Source organism: Protopterus annectens, chromosome 6.part0 (assembly GCF_019279795.1).
Source record: "Protopterus annectens isolate FY-2018-M chromosome 6.part0, PAN1.0, whole genome shotgun sequence".
In the NCBI taxonomy this organism is placed as follows: domain Eukaryota; kingdom Metazoa; phylum Chordata; order Ceratodontiformes; family Protopteridae; genus Protopterus; species Protopterus annectens.
The window spans coordinates 912,589,519-912,606,547 of NC_056737.1; the positions used below are offsets into that span (position 1 = coordinate 912,589,519).

The window sequence follows — 17,029 nt, forward strand, 5'->3', positions numbered from 1 at the left end:
GTTTTGTTACAGTTAGTTTAACAAAAGGTAATAGCCTTAGTTACAGTTAGTATAACAAAAGGTAATAGCCTTAGACAACCATTTGGAAATAGTCTGTTTTGACACAGGTTGCCCCCTCATCTTATCTTCAAGAGACATGAAGACCTGATCTGAAGAGCTGAATGATTTAGTTTTGTAACGATACTACTGGAGTTGTCTGTGGGCATCCAAGGTATGGCGTATCCTTTCTCCCTCATTTTCAGGTTCCGGAAAGAAAATGAGGAGAAGGATAGTTTGTCTTAAAGTAAACTCAGACACCACTTTATGCAAAGAGAAAGGATTAATTCTCAAAGAAACCCTGTCCCTATCGAAAATAAGACAGTGTTGACTCACTATAAGAGCTTCCAACTGAGATACCTTTCTTGCAGAGGTCAGAACAATCAGTAAAACTGTTTTCCATGTTAAGAACATCTGTCTACTAGATTAGCTGGTTCAAATGCAGCAAGTGTTAGCTTCTCTAACACAAAATTAAGATCCCAAGGAGGGGCCACCATTTTTCTTGAAAATGCCTTATGCAAAAACCCCATTTAAGAAAAATTTGACATAACACTGCATTGAAAGAGGAGGATCCATGGGCAGGCATGATAAAATGCCTGATAAATGAATCTTGATAGAGGAATAAGAGAGGTCATAGGGGAGTAACTCACACAAACACTGCATAATCAGAGAACAAGTAGCCCTGAATGGGTGCTGGTTATTCTGCTGGCACCAACTAGAAAACATTTTCCATTTACTAATATACGATTTTCTTGTAAATAGCTTTCTTGCCTCCATTAGTACCTGCTGCATGTCTTCAGTAAAAGGGTGCCTACAAGGAATTAAGACCCTTTCATCCAGGCAATCAAATGAAGTATATTGATGCTGAAGTGTATCAAACATCCCTGTTCTTTTGTGAATAGATCCAGTCTGTTTGGAAACTTGTGGTAATTGCCCCTCGCCATTACTGTTGCCAGGCCAGAAAGCAGTCACCACAACGTTCCTGGGGATTCCTTCTTAATCTTCAGAAGTACCTTGGATATTAGCTGAAAAGCAGGAAAAGCATAAAGGAGCGTTCCTGTCCAAGGAAAAGAAAATACATCTATCTTCTAGGCTTTCTTGCAAGGAGTCCTGAAACAGAATCTTGCCAGTTGATTATTCAGAGAGGAGGCACAGAGGTCTACTTGAGGAACTCCCCACAGATGATTATCAAATCTTGAAAGACCACCTGATCTAGTTCCCATTCATGAGAGTTTGCCCTGGTCCTGCTCAGCTTCTCTGCTACGCTATTTTACTCGGACAGAATTTATTTATTTACTTATTGATTGACATTTGTTGACTGGGAAAGTCCACTGGGTCAGTAACCCATTTTCAGTGGAGGCCTGGGCAAAAAAGCTCCACAGTAACAGATATACATAGTAAAGGCATTAAACAAATTTTAACAAAGTAAGACAGACAGAAATAACAGACTTAATATATAGAAATGCATATATTAACAGCTTATGGAGTTTATATACAATATAATATAATGGTTTACAGTCAAAATGTCGACAGTCAGTTGTACGACAGCCTCCTCCTTGAACATGGTAGGAGTGACAATTGGAATGTCGACGTTCATGTGTATGTCCGTTTAGAAGGACGTACACAGGGCAGGAACTCAAAGCATGGTTGTCAATGGGAGTTGCACACAATAAGATTGACAGAAAGTTGTATGCGTCAAGGTTATTTGTTGTGGAAATCACCATTCGCGGATGTGATTTTCGTTCTTTTGATAGTAAATCATAACATAATACATATAGTAGGCAACAGTTGTCCAGATTACCATATGATTTAGCAAGGTATGTTCAAAAGAAGTTTTGAAATTGATAGCAGAGATTGACGCAGTTCTGAAATGATAGTGTAGATAGAAAGTAATTTAAATGAAGGTGGAGGGAAGTCATACTGTAACAGTAGACAGGAAATGAGAAAGAAAAAAAAAGTAGCAAATGGATCTCAGAGAGCTGGAAATATGAAAGGAAAAATGGTGAGGGAAAAGAAGTTGTTAGCATAGTGGCTGCAGGATGCCTGCAGATTGAGGCTGTGATGTGAAGCTATATCTCAAACAAACATGGCTAGTCTGCAAAGGGGGTATGACCTGGTTCCCCCTTGCTTGTTCATGTGTCTGTAACCACTTGAAGAGGTCCGAATGGTTCAGAGTTGAGTGCCTTGATCATGGGAAACATCTTGCTATTTATGTGCTTGCATATGACCTTAGTGTCCCTGCAATTTTATCCCTCCAGAAACTGCTCCCCAAATAAAGTCCAAAGCATCTGTGGTGACTTGACTGCTTTGGAACTGGAAGGGAGAAGGGGAGACCTGGATTTAAGGATATCGGTTTTCTCCACCACAGGATTTCTCTTCTGACAAACCCCAGCACTGAGATTTGAAAATAAATAGCGTGCTGATGCTGAGATCAAGAATATTTCACATACCACTGTATCCTTCTCATGTGGAGTCTTGCCAAGGTTATCATGAGAACCATAGAAGCCATGAGTCCCAAAATACTGAGGTTTTGCTTCACAGTGACCAAAGTATGACTGAAAAACCTTAGAAATACATCTAGATAAAGATCTACTTTTCTTCTGGAAGAAAAACTCTTTGAACTGAGGTATCTAGTTAACATCCCAGGAACATAATACTATGTAAAAGAGTAAAAAAAAAAAAAAAAAAAAAAAAACTTGAATCCCACCTTGTGTAGGAGATCTCTCACCTGAGTGAGAGAGATTCCTGACAATTTGAAAAAGACTCTGCAAAAATAAGCAAGTCTTCTAATTATGGAAAAATATGGACACCCTTTAGCCTACAATCAGTTCTAACTGGAGCTAGATATTTCGTAAACACTCAGTGCAATGGATAGTTCAAAGAATAAGCCAAAGAGCTGATAATGTGATCCAGACACACAAAACCTTAAGAAATGTCTGAAGTTTCAATGAATAGGGATGTGATAATAAGCATCTTTAAGTGTAGTGCTGCCAGGAAACTTGAAACAGGAAGAAAAGGTAACAAGTTGTGAAATTAAATAATTTTGAATTTGGGTACGATCACAAACAGGTTTAAGAAAGAAAGATCCCAAACTGGTCTCTAAGAATTTTCTTTCTTTCACACTAGGAATATTCTTGAATAAAACCCCCTCCTCACCTGGGAAGGAGGAAGTAGTTCTATCACTCCTTGGGAGAGCATGTGAGGAAGAACCAGAGGAAACAAAATAATCTGATCTGCAGGATTAGAAATGACCCCATGCAAAGGAGAAATTTCCTCTTACTGCCATCTGTAACCTTGATGAATGACTTTCAGAACCCAGTTGTCTGGAATGATCTGTTGCCAAAGAGGAAAGTGGAGATTCAGACTTTCTGGAAGAAAAATGGGGCCAGGGTTGGAGGGATTCACAAGGTCTCCTGAAGAGTCATTCAGACTTCTTGAACTGTCCTTGGTTTTGGGAGGTTCGGAAATTCTTTTTGGACGCCCTTTGCCATTTCTTCTTAAATGTCGGTTTACCTATATTTTGGTGAAACTGTTTATTCTGTTTTAGCCAAAATTGGATGAGGAAAAAGAAAAATCCCTTGGAAATTTTGGAAAAGGCTGAACATTTTGAGATTCCCTGGATTAGCTTGCCTCTTTCATCACACTATTTGATCACCTCTTCAGCAGAGGTGCCAAACACTAAATCTCTACCCAAGGGAGAACTTAAAAACTCATTTTATCATCATTTGGGAGGTTTTGAGAATGCAGGCACACAAACCTCCTCAAAGCAGTACCAGTGGCCAAAGAAGTATCAACAGAGCCATACACATACTGATAATAATGAGCAGTGACCAGTGCAATAGAAAGTTATTTAAAGCAGATTTGTTTTCCTCATAAGAAGAAACTACAGAAAAAACATTCCTCATCCTTACACAATTTGTCAGAACAAACTTTAACATATAAAATATAAGTTGCAGAAGTATGCACTTTCCCCCCATATCTATTAACAATTTTCCTGTCCTTACCTGAAGGAACAGGATTGGAATTAACTAAGTGTTTAGCAGCAGTGGGATCAACTAAAGCTATAGCTGCTGAGTCAGGTTCAGGAATAGTGTATAAAAATTTAAAAGACTGAGGAACGTTTTACATCCTACCTGCCTTTTTAGGATCACCTGGATAACCATCAGTAAAATTACAGGCAGTAAAAACACACATCCTCGAAAGCAAGCAGAACAGGAGGAACGCGTGTACTGAAAACACAATCACATTCTAGCAGTAGTCCCACAGAAACAGAAAACCCCAAAGGGAAAATCAGAAACTGAGCTCCCCTCAGATTCTGAACCAGAAATCTGCAGAATAAACCCTGTATTCACCCTGAATCTTCCTGTTCAGAGTCGGAATCTTGAATCTCTTCAGGAAAAGAGGAATGCCTCTTTCTTTTACCAGAAACTACTTTACAAGAAGGATTAATAAGCTAAATTAAATACTGAGTCAGACCCAGTAAACTGCTCTGACAGAAAACTGAGGAGTAGATACGTTTGGTTTTTGATTTCTTTTGACAGGAAAAATGGGACCAACCATGTTACTAATGGCGGCAGCAGCAGCTTCCCCAGGGATAGGCGCCGTATTCTGACACAACAGCAAAGACGTCTATGTCCCCTGTCCCAGGACCAACAAGAGTGGTTCACTCCTGCCCACTGAGGGGATCCCAGCAGCTGCAGAAGACTGGTCCTTAGTGGTTATAGGTACTACACCAGAGGGATCTAGGGAAAAAGATAAGTGGTCTGAGGTGCAACAACTGCCCACAGCAGAGTCACCCACCTGCAGCTAAGGAAAACTGCTAGCCTGCTGTGGTGACGAAGGCTGCTGTTTAATTTTTAACTTTTTGTGGCTGGAAGAACGAACCAGGAGACCTGTAGTTTGCTCCATGATCAAGCCGAAAATGGTGCCTCTTTCACAGGGGAAGACAAGCAGCAACTGCCAGAAAACAGTACCAGTTCCACAATAGTTACTTTTTTCACAGAAAAACACACTAAAAAGCACTTTAAAACACTATGCCAGCCCCACAAAAGTAAAATATACACAACTGCCCCACTTTTAAACTGAAAGAAAAAATGAGTGCTCCTTTTAAAAGAATGTTACAGTCTAGGGACAGTCCATTATAACACAACACTCCTATCTGTAAAATAACTTTTCTAAGGAATAAGTAATAAAACATCAACAAAAGTAAGAAAGTGGTACTTTTTTCTCCCAAAGGGAACTTATCTACCCACCAAAGGAAAGCACAAGATGACTGTCGATCCTTGAAAGCCTCAGAGAAATGCACTGTTTGGCGTCAGTAAAGCTCAGCAGGACTTTGTGCCAAAACATGCCTTTTAGTCAGCTTAGCTCAAGCTGCCTGAGAGCTTAGGTGCGTGGAAGGTACCCTGAAGCTTTAGAAGCTAGCCAATTATTATATAACCAATATAGCTAAGGCTTCTGCAGCAGTGATCAATATGATGAACAGCATATGATTTCTTTGGTTCATAGGTTCATACTAGGCTATCTGCCCTAGGGCATTTATAAGCCTAGCCAGAATGTGTTTGGCTTTCGCCACCCATTTTAAATTTATTTTGCTATGCCCTTTTTCGAGGTTAGTATATACTGTGCCTCTGTCTAACAGTGACACAGAAGTGATACCCGGGGTAAACCTACGATCTCCCATCCACTCATCAAGATTCCTCTTGAAGAGAGTCAATGAGGGACTCTGCCTAACCTGGACTGGGATTTTATTCCAGAGTGAAGGGAGCCTCTGGGTTATGAATCTGTCCCTCCAGCATGTCCTATTTATTTCAGTGCTGAGGTTCAAGTCTCTCGGCGTAGCTCGATGGGATTTGGATTTTCTGAGGTGCAGCATGTCCATTAATTCCGGGTTGGACATGGCTTTATACGTCAGGCACAGATCGCCTCTGAACAGGCGGTATGCCACTGAGTAGAGCTGGAGTTTCTTTAACCGGGCAGCATATGGCATCTGTTTGAGCCCTTTGATCCTCTTGGTGAGGTACTTTTGGGGTCTTTCCAGTTGCTGCAGGTGTCTGGTAAGGTACATCCCAAAAGGGGCATTGTACTCAATTATGGGCCTTATGAGGGATGAGTAAACAGGCACGATGACCTCCCCTGATCTAGATGTGAATCCCTTCATGATTAGGTGGGCTATATAAAATGTTTTTCTAACCACTTTGGCTACGTGGTTGTCAAATGAGAGATTGCTATCAACTTGGGTCCCCAAGTCCCTAATTACTACTTCTGTACTTAATGGATTACCACCTATGTGGTAATTTGTGGGCACTTTGTTTTTGCCAAAGGGGATGACTATACACTTTTTGGCATTTAGCTTGAGGCCATGGCTCTGGCACCAGTTGTCTGTTTCTTTGAGGCCCTTTTGGAGGATGCTTGTGTCGGCTGGAGAGTCGATTATGGCGCCCAGTTTGCAGTCATCTGCGAACTTGGTCAGCCACAGTCCTTCCGTGTTGGCCTGTACCTCCGAGAAATATATACCGAACAAGAGAGGTCCCAGGACTGAGCCTTGTGGGACACCACTTGTAACTGGTTTGGAGTCTGACATGGCTCCAGCAATTCTAACCATGTGGGTTCTGTCCTTGAGCCAGTTTGCAATCCATCTAGTGACATAGGGGTTTATATTTAAGCTGGTGAGCTTATCTATAATGCCCGAGTGGGGTATTGTATCAAAGGCTTTTGCGAGGTCCAGGTAGGCTATGTGGACCACCTTCCCCTTCTCAATGGCCTTGGTGACTGTTTCAAAGAAATCAACCAGGTTTAAGAGGCAAGATCTGCCCTTAACAAAGCCGAACTGGGTAGGATCCAGTGTTTGTAGGTCCCCAATATCTTTATTTATGAGGTCCATGATGATCCTTTCCATAGCTTTGCAGACCAAGCTAGTCAGGCTTATGGGGCGATAGTTTCCAGGATCCGTTGAGGCACCACCTTTATGGAGAGGGACCACTGTTGCTGTACGCCACTCTTTGGGCACATATCCTGTAGTAAGGCCGAGATTGAACAGTAGTTTTATGTTTGGGTTTAGCTCTTCTTGGAGTTCATGTATGACGCAGCCCGGGACACCGTCTGGTCCCATTGATGCTGTGTTTTTTGCTTTGGAGAGGGCGACTCTTACCTGAGCATCTGAGATGTCAGGGGGGCAGCACTCTGCTGGGATAGATATTTGCCCTTTTGGTGGGAGAAGTTTGCTGAACCTGTCAGCTAGGATGTTGGCATTGTCTGTGGGTTCAGTGTATTTTTTGTCATTTTGGACTAATTCTGAGCATATCTGGGAATTACCACCCAGGTTCCTAACATAACTAAAGAAAGCCTTGTGATTATCCTTAGTGTCCTGTGCAATTTTTCTCTCGAAGCTGGCCTTAGACAATTTTATGAGTGCCCGTAGTTTTTTGCTAATACTGATCAGTGATGCCTTCCCTTTTTGGGATTTTGCTGTATCATTTAGTAGCTTCCTCCTTCTATTGTATAGTTTGTTTATGGCTGGGGTCCACCAGACAGGACGTCTGCCTTTGGAGGATTGGGTCTTGGTTTTATTTGGGATCGATGATCCATGCATTCCTGAAGGTGTTCATAGAATGCGTTTATAAAGGATTCTGCGGTCTGGGCCATATTTTCCACAGGCCTGGGGGCTTTGAAGGATTCCACCTCGGTTTTGAGGAGTGTGAAATTTGCTTTAGAGAAGTTTTTCACTGTGGTTTTCTGGGCAGGGGGTGGGGTCGGGATGTGAATATCCAGTGAGATTAGTTTATGGTCTGATCTTACCAGTGAGGGATACACTTCTGGTCTGGAGCATAGAGTCCCCATGTTGCTGATGATCAGGTCCAGTATGTTTTCTCCTCTTGTGGGAGTGATAACAAGTTGTTCCATAGCAGCTGAGTTTATAAATTCTAGGAACCTTTGGGCTAGGGTGTTGGAGCTAGAGTAATGCTCCCAGTCTATGTTTGGGTAGTTGAAGTCACCCAATATAATGGTGTTTGGAGAGACCTTCATATTTTCCAGTGTTCTCAGGAAGGCCGAGTGGGGTTCCTGGGTTTGGGAGGGTGGTCTGTAGCAGGCTATAAACTGAGGATTCTGTCCTGATGTTCCAGTATCTAGATAAGACCTTAGAAATGTATAAATTATGTAATTATTGGAAGGTTAGAACTCTATCTAGATACTGGAACAGCAGGATTGATGCTTTTGGTGTCCTCTAGTGATGGGAATGAACTCCTCAGAAGCTCTTACTCATAATCCTCCTGCTTTAAAACCTCCAGATTGATTATACCTGCTACAGATAAAAGACCCCATAGGGACTATATAACAAGAAACATAATTCCTAAACATTTCCCACAGATCTCTGAGGCAAAGACAATTTGGTGGTGGATGCTGGGCAGGTTGTTCCACTGTCTGGAGACAGAGACCAGAGAAATCTAACCTTCCAATAATTACATAATTTATACATTTCTAAGGTCTTATCTAGATACTGGAACATCAGGACAGAATCCTCAGCAAACATGGGTGGTGTACACCAGTAAGCCTTTCAAAATAGTAGTTCCAAAGGAAACCCCGCCTCAGAACAGATTCCAGGTTGTAAGGTTTAGCAAAGGTATGACGGGAGGACCAAGTAGCTGCTAATGTAATATCCTGAAGTGGAGGATTCCAGAGAAAGGCCATAGATGTGGATTGACCCCAGACAGAGTGTACTTTATGAGGCACTGACAAATTCTGGCCTGCCTTATCGTAACAAAATGAAATACAATCAGTATTCTATTTAGCCAGTGTAATCTTAAGAGATCTTGTGGCCCAACTGAACTGGTGAAAAACTAACAGTTGCCCCCTTTCCTGAAGGCCTGGCATCATGGCACATTATGTGATAGAAGGAAGGAAACAGTTTGGTAGCCTGCTGTTTAAATAGGATGGACCTCCTCTTACCAGAATCCTCATTTTTACTCAACATGCCAGCATGTTGGTACAGGTGTCTCAGCTGATTTACTGTGTACCACAATGAATATCCACTGTGAAAAACATTAAACTGACAGTCTCTACATGTATATCTTCTTTTATTTGCTGAGAAAGTAGAAAATCCACCAACAAAGCAAGCCACGAGTCAAATAATTGCCAGTGCATGAAAAAAGATTTGTAGTAACAAACATGGAACAGAAATACTACTGTCTAGGCCTGAATAATTATTAGACCTAATTTAGCAAAACAAGTACATAGTAAAGTACATAGCAATTCAGTGCTAAAGAGGCAACAGTTCTGCGTGTGACAAGACAGGTTATCTAGCTGAGTGAAATGCAGTGATTTCAGCTAACCTAATTGCCATAGATGGGGGAAGGTAAACAGAAAAGGACATACTTGAAATGTAACCTTTTCACACTTCCTCTAAGAAAGCCACCCCCTGCTGAGAGTTTGTGTAATCTGACCTGCAGTATGGTAAGAAGGCAGTTTGAAAACCTTGCCTCTGGGTGATCATGTGACTTACAGTGCTAAAATGTAAACAAACTGCTCAAGCTAAAAGGAACAGCATAGTGCCCCTTTAAGATCTGGTATTACAGTTAAAGGCGTACAGTCTTCAGATATTTAAACTACATTCAGAAGAAGAGCAGCTGACTTACATTTTCAGAAGGCAGCAATATTTGATGTCCTTCAAGGATGCATCTGCAGTCCTTACAAATGGGTTGTCCTGTCGTCAGGCAGCCCCTCGGTCGGCCGGATTCCAAAGTCTGGGTCTGGCCTCGGCTGGTGTCGCACTTCACCCGACGTCATAGCTGCAGTTCTTCGGGTATAAAGGCATCAGCCGACGCCATTTTCCTCAGTCTTTCTTGCCGCGTGGCGCCCGAAGCAGAAGCTGTTCGCAAGTGCCAGTCGGTCAGAACCAGAGATTACTACTACAAGTACCGAAGACTTCTAAAAAGCTAAGTACCCCGTTGGGGACTCTTTCTTGCCTCAGCCGATGTCAGAAAAGTGAATAACTGTTTAACTTGTGGGAAACAAATACCTCATAAAGATTTCCACTCTTACTGCTTACCTTGCTTAGGCCCAGACCACGACGTAGCAGCTTGTCTAGCCTGTGCTTCTTTCAACCGACGGACGCTTAGACGTCGGTCGGAATTTGCTGAAGAGTTTTTCAGCTCCGATTTTGCTTACATTATGCCGTCGGATCCTCCGACTACGCAAATTTCTAAAAAGCGCAAGGAAAAGGACTGACACTCGCGGTCCGCGGTTTCGGCCGAAACTGCGGTTAAGCCAACCGCGAGTGTCTCGGTTTCGGCTGAAACTGAGTCCACGGTTCTTCCTTCGGCCGAAAGCTTGCCACTTACCGAGGCCTCATCCAGCCTGGCTGAATCTGCTACTGAAATCCCACCTGCTCTTGCAGGTTCACAGGATTTATCTGATACTATCCCTTTGGATATTTCTACCCCTGCACATGGAGCTGCTAGGCCTCCTGCATCCATGTCGATTAAGGCCTTTGCCAGGGCTAAAGCAGCAAAAACTACAAAATCTGTGCCTGCTAAGACCCCCTCTCACAGGCCTAGCTCTAGTTCACAAATGCTTAGTCTAGCAGAGGATCTCATTTCTTTGATCCGGGGATCCCAACCACATCCAGACAGGGCCTCTCACCCACCTCCAGAGAAGAGGACTAGAGTAGAGCCCCTGAGCCAGTTTCTTCAGATGGCTCCTCTGATGAATCAGATAATTCAAACCCTCCAGAGGGCCCCTTTTCTCCTTATGAGGACTCTGATGCAGAAGAGTCCATTCCTTCTGCCTCTCCGCCTGAGGAATTTTCTTTTGGGGAAACCTTGCATGCTATGAGGGAACAATTTCAATGGCAGGGCCAGGATTTTCAGACTCTAGGAAAAGGCTTAGAACCTTTTGCATTTGCCACAGCATAGGCCTTTAGCCATTCCTCCAGTCCTTACTGTTGTGGATGATGCTTTTAATGATGCTTGTACTGCTCCTGATTCTCTTCCTCCGGCCCTGCTAAGCCCGATAGGTACTACAGGGTTCTGGACACACATTATCATTTGTATAAGGCCCCTTTTGCAGATCCCGAAACTATCTCCCAGGGACCCAAGGCTGTAGCAGCTACTTCTACTAAAACCCCCTCCCCTCTGAAAGGGAATCTAGGGCCTTAGAGATGGGGTAAAAGTTTACACTTCTGCTACTCTTTCAGCTAGGGCCTTGAACTGTCAATTCCACATGATTCAGTATCAGGAATTTATGTTAGACCAATTAACTAAAAAACTGTCCTCGGATGAACCATTAGACAAAAAATCTGTACAGGAAATGGTACATAACATTCAGCAGGTCAGTAATAATTCCTTAAAATGCGGCTATGATGCACTGGAGGCTACCTTTAGATCAGCCATGACTGGCACAGTGATCAGAAGACATGCATGGTTAAAAGAGCAGTCCTTACCAGACCATGTTAAATCAAAGCTCCTAGATGCTCCCATGGATAAGCTCAATTTGTTTGGCTCCCCTGCGCAGCAGGTGCTGAAGAAGGTGGAAGAGAAAGCAAAATCTGTCCAGACAGTCAAGGATTTCTTGCAGGTCCAGCCTCCAAGGTTTAGCAGGAACTGGCCTTCCAAGAATTGGTCCTTTCCAGACACCTCCAGAGCTCCGAGAGGCAGGAATAGGCGCTCAAGAGCCAGGGGTCAATCCAGAGGTGCCTACAGGGGACGTCAGTGGCAGGCTAACAACCAGCGAGGTACAGCCACAGATCCAGCCACTACCACTTCCACAGGACAATCGCAGTGACTTGGCTCTGGCACCGCCTACCAGGGAACAACTAGAGGCACCCTTAGGCGGGAAGCTAGCCTTATTTTCAGTAAACTGGCATTACATCACAGGAGACAAATGGATTTTACAGACAATAGACCAAGGTTACAGGTTTCACTTCCATACTCTACCAAGGAAGAGAGGAATGCCAAACCTACCTCCAAATCAGAAGACAGAAGCTCTAGAACAAATAACTCACTTACTAAGGATGAGAGCTGTAGAAAGGGTACCATCTATGGAACAAGGGCAAGGATTTTACTCCAGACTCTTCCTGGTACCAAGAAAAGAAAACCAATGGAGACCTATTCTCGACCTGTCCGCTTTAAACACATACCTCATTGTTCCAAAATTCAAAATGCTGACCCTACAGCAGCTTCTTCCCATGCTGGGCAAGGAGTCTTGGCTGGTGACTCTAGATCTCAAGGAGGCATACCTGCACGTCCCCATACGACCAAATTGCAGAAGATACCTCAGATTTCTTGCAGGATCAGAGCATTATCAATTCTCAGCATTGCCCTTTGGCTTATCTACTGCGCCCAGAGTATTCACGAAATGCCTGGCATCAGTAATTGCTCATTGCAGGCTTCAGGGAATTCAAATTTACCCTTGCCTGGACGACTGCCTGTTACAAGCGGACAACAAAAACAAATTAACAAAAGATTTGGAAAGGGTCATTCATCTACTACAAGCCCTGGGATACACAGTCAATATAAAAAAGTCAAGGCTGATACCATCCCAAAGGATAACCTTCTTGGGTGCAGATCTGGACACATCAAAACAAATGGCATTCCTGACAGTAGAAAAACAGGAGCAACTCCCTTTCTACTTCATGGCATTAACAAAGCAGAGCCAGCTAACAGCAAGAAAAGTCCTGCAAGCTCTCGGTTACATGGCATCCTGCATAATATTGATTCCACATGCCAGACTACATATGAGAAAGTTAGAGTGGTATCTAAGGAATTTATGGTCTCAGCACAAGCACAGCCTAGAAACCCAAATTCCAATAATTCCATGCCTGAAACAAGAATTCCAATGGTGGGCTCAGGCCTGTCAATCAAACAAGGACTGCCCTTCCACAGCACTCAACCAAGCCAGACCATCACAACAGACGCCTCAGACCTCGGTTGGGGGGCACACATGCTGGACAAGTGCATACAAGGCTTATGGACTCAAGACCAGCTGCACCTACACATAAATCAAAAGGAAATGCTGGCAGTAAAACTGGCAATTCAGGCATTCAGACCATTTCTTCGACAAGGTCAACTGCTGATAAGGACGGACAACACCACAGTTATGTGGTACATCAACAAACAGGGAGGCACACATTCATACCCTCTATGCCGGATGGCAATGGACCTCTGGAATGTGGCACTGAGCTTCAACATTCAGCTACAAGCAATTTTTGTGCCAGGAAAAGAAAATATACTAGCAGCCATCCTAAACAGAACTACCACGGATGCCCACGAATGGATGCTGCATCCGGACATCTTCAAAACCATTACAGGGAAATGGGGACTACCAGAAATAGACTTATTTGCATCCCCACACAATCACCAACTGAAAAAATTCTGCACAAGGATGTACCACCCACTTGCTTAGAAAGTGGACTCCCTATCTTTCAGTTGGAAAAACCTGACAGCATATGCATTCCCACCTCTTCCCTTGATGCACAAGGTGCTATTGAAGATCAAAGAAGACCGTCCAAGGATCATCCTGATAGCTCCAGACTGGCCAAGGCAACATTGGTACCCATTACTGAGGAGTATGTCTCGGGAACAAATATGGCCTCTGCCCCTAGTTCCCTTGCTGTTAACACAGAACAACTTCAAAACCCTGCATCCAAACCTGAGAACACTGCAGCTGGCTGCCTGGGACATTGCATAAGACCAAATAACCCAGATTTATCTCAAAGGGTTAAAGACATTATCTTGGAGGCTCGCAGACCCTCAACAAGAAAAAAATTATTCAGCAAAATGGAAAAGATATCTCATTTGGAGTACTGCAAAAGGAGAGAATGTGTCACTGGTAAACATAGCTAACATCCTGGAATACTTGGCAGAGCTCTTCCACAACGGCCTGTCCTATTCTTCCATTAAGATTCATGCATCAGCTATTTCAGCAGAATACAACTTGGATCCTCCAGTCTTCTCACATCCTCTGCTCAGGCAGTTTCTGAGAGGGATTAAAATGTAAAGCCACCTAGGAAGCCACCATTGCCAGCATGGGACTTGAACTTTGTGCTAGAAAAGTTGACACTCCCTCCTTTCGAGCCAGCAGCAACAGCAGAATTACAGTACTTATCATGGAAAACTGCTTTCCTGCTTGCAATCACTTCAGCAAGAAGGGTATCTGAGCTACAGGCATTAATGGCAGTACAGCCCTTCCTGATCTTCCATCAAGATAGAGTGTCCATGAGAACTAATCCTACTTTTATGCCAAAGGTGGTCTCCAGGGTATCTTTAAATCAAGCTATCCACCTACCTACATTCTTCCCCAACCCACAGAACAGGGAGAAAGACTGTTGCATACCTTGGATGTACATAGACAATTACGTTACTACCTGGACAGGACCAAGAGCAATAGAAAAACTGACCAGCTACTGGTAGCATATGCAACAGGAATGGAAGGAAAAGCAATTTCAAAACAGACAATCTCTAAGTGGATAGGAAATTGCATTAGATTTTGTTACTCCTACCATGGGAAGAAAACTCCAGAAAACATCAGGCCTCATTCTACAAGGGCTACAGCCACTACCACAGCTTTTTACGAGGAGTGGCTACCAAAGACATTTTAGAGGCTGCTACTTGGAGCTCCGTGCATACATTTGCCAAGCATTATAATTTACCTTTATACTCCAGATCCCGAGCAGGTTTTGCCACTGCTGTTTTGCAAGGGATCTTAACTACACCATAATCTTATTTCTCCTCCTCCCCAGTTTGGCTATGGTATTCTACCCATTTGTAAGGACTGCAGATGCATCCTTGAAGGACATAGTACAGTTTTGTACCTACCATAAATGTAGATGTCCGATAGGCATGCATCTGCAGTCAGGATTACCCACCCTCCTTCCCTCTGTGGTACTCCTAGGGTATTTGCCCATCTTGTAGCTAGCTGGGGGAATCTATTATGGTGTATTTGTTTGTATATATGTACATACATGCTTATTTTTGTTTGCTCTCTACTATTTGGAACCATTTGCATTTATCCAAATTTAGCCTTCCTAGAGGGCACCTGGCATCTGGGGCAAGAAACACTGAGGAAAATGGTGTCGGCTGATGCCTTTATACCCGAAGAACTGCAGCTATGACATCGGGTGAAGTGCGACACCAGCCGAGGCCAGACCCAGACTTTGGAATCCGGCCGACCGAGGGGCTGCCTGACGACAGGACAACCCATTTGTAAGGACTGCAGATGCATGCCAATCGGACATCTACATTTATGGTAGGTACAAAACTGTACTTTTCTTTTACTGAAAAAAATAAATCATTTTGAAAATTAAATTAAATTTCATTAACCCCATTACAATCAATGAAAGTATGCTTTACAACCAACTAGTAAAACTTATTTTGCAGTGCACGAAGTCAAATGTCTTAAACACTGTTATGTATATGTTTAGCAAAACTATATGGAACAGTTTAAAAAGTACATTTTAAAATTGTGTTTGCAGGGGAATCCACACCCCCTTACACCTTTTAATGTGTAATTCACCCTTCTATTCTCTGCAAATTAAATATACCAATTCAGAGATCACACTGCCTTGGACACAAAGGAAATGTTTCATTCTGCAATAAGAACAGAAAAAAAATTGAGGTGGTGAGACCTTTAATTTTGGGGACTGGGATGACCACATTAGGGGTGCAGACATTCAGCCTTTTGAATAAACATATCTTGTTACCAACAGAAATAATTACTAGTGCATGAATATGTGGGAGATAGAGAAAGCAGAAAACAAGGAACCAGGGGCACTGCACCAGCTTCTGGAAAGTGACTCAGCAGATGTACCAAAATCAGGTTGCAAGGCAGTTCAGGAAGATAAAGAAGACAGTCATCAGACACCCTTCATAAGGGATTCTAGCAACAACTTGCTCACCAGTCCACAGGACATCAGGGGCAAATGGAAGGAGTAAATCCCACAGAAGCTTTACTGCCTATGATGAAAAAGGAAGAAGAGCCCACCCTAGAAGAACCAAGAATAACAATTTAAAAAATTACGTCAGGGAAAGTAGCAGGCTCACGTGAGATCAAAGCAGATATGATCAAGATGATGCACAAGTGAGGGGAGAAACGGCGCTGGAGAGTACTCACAGCAGTACTAGGAAAAAGGTGCATCCCAGGTGACTGCAGAATAAGCATTCCAGTGCCAGTGTACATGAACAAAGAGTGCATTCACAACTGTGGCTAGTAGAGAGGTGCCAACCTTCTGTCACACTGCATGCATGACCGTGTTGGAGATGGTGATTGATAAATGAAGGAGCAGAGTATTAGAAAGTAAAATAGCCTCCTGGGAAACCACTCTGTCTCCATTTGAGTGCTGGGTTTTTAATAATAAAGGATTTTAATTGCGTAGGTATTTTACTATGTTTGGCGCTTGAGAATGTACTTTAAACTGTGTAGACAGTTATCATACTAGAAATTGGTAATGCTTTTAATGTTCTGTTTACAAACCACGATTCTGGTGAAGTGTTGTACAATGTTGAGATGAAAGCATTAAATTGTTCCATTACAGTTATCTGAACCAATTTCAGATTTCCATTCTATATACCGGCAGCTGTCTACACTGTTACAGATCTTGTATGCAGCAGTATGAAGGCAGAGTTTCTTACTCGTGAAACTTTTGTTGACAGAAAATTAACATTTAAACCTGTAGGCGACTCAGTGCTTATAAACAAGCTTGAAAAACTCAGTTTTAATGAAGGGCTAATAAAATACTTCACAACTCTCCTCCTGACTGAACATATCAGATTATTTCAAGCTCCATCTGTTTATAATTAGGCTGCCTTAAACCAATCTTTTTTATCATTATTATTTAGAATATATACATATTATGCAGATGACATGCTTACACTGAGATCAGGTAAAATTCCTAAGATACTGAAAATGACCTTTAGAAAGATTGCATTGTGCTAAGATACATGTAGCTAGAGTGAGGTAAAGGGAGGCAGCTGCCCCATGTACAAGTTTTTACAGGGTACAA

General features: G+C 42.8%; 1 protein-coding gene across 1 annotated transcript in view; it reads right to left on the reverse strand.

The window, feature by feature from the left end:
* Nucleotides 1-17,029, reverse strand: part of WDR25 (WD repeat domain 25) — a 1,080,771-nt gene that overhangs the window by 1,025,283 nt on the left and 38,459 nt on the right. The gene's annotated exons all lie outside the window — the stretch shown is intronic.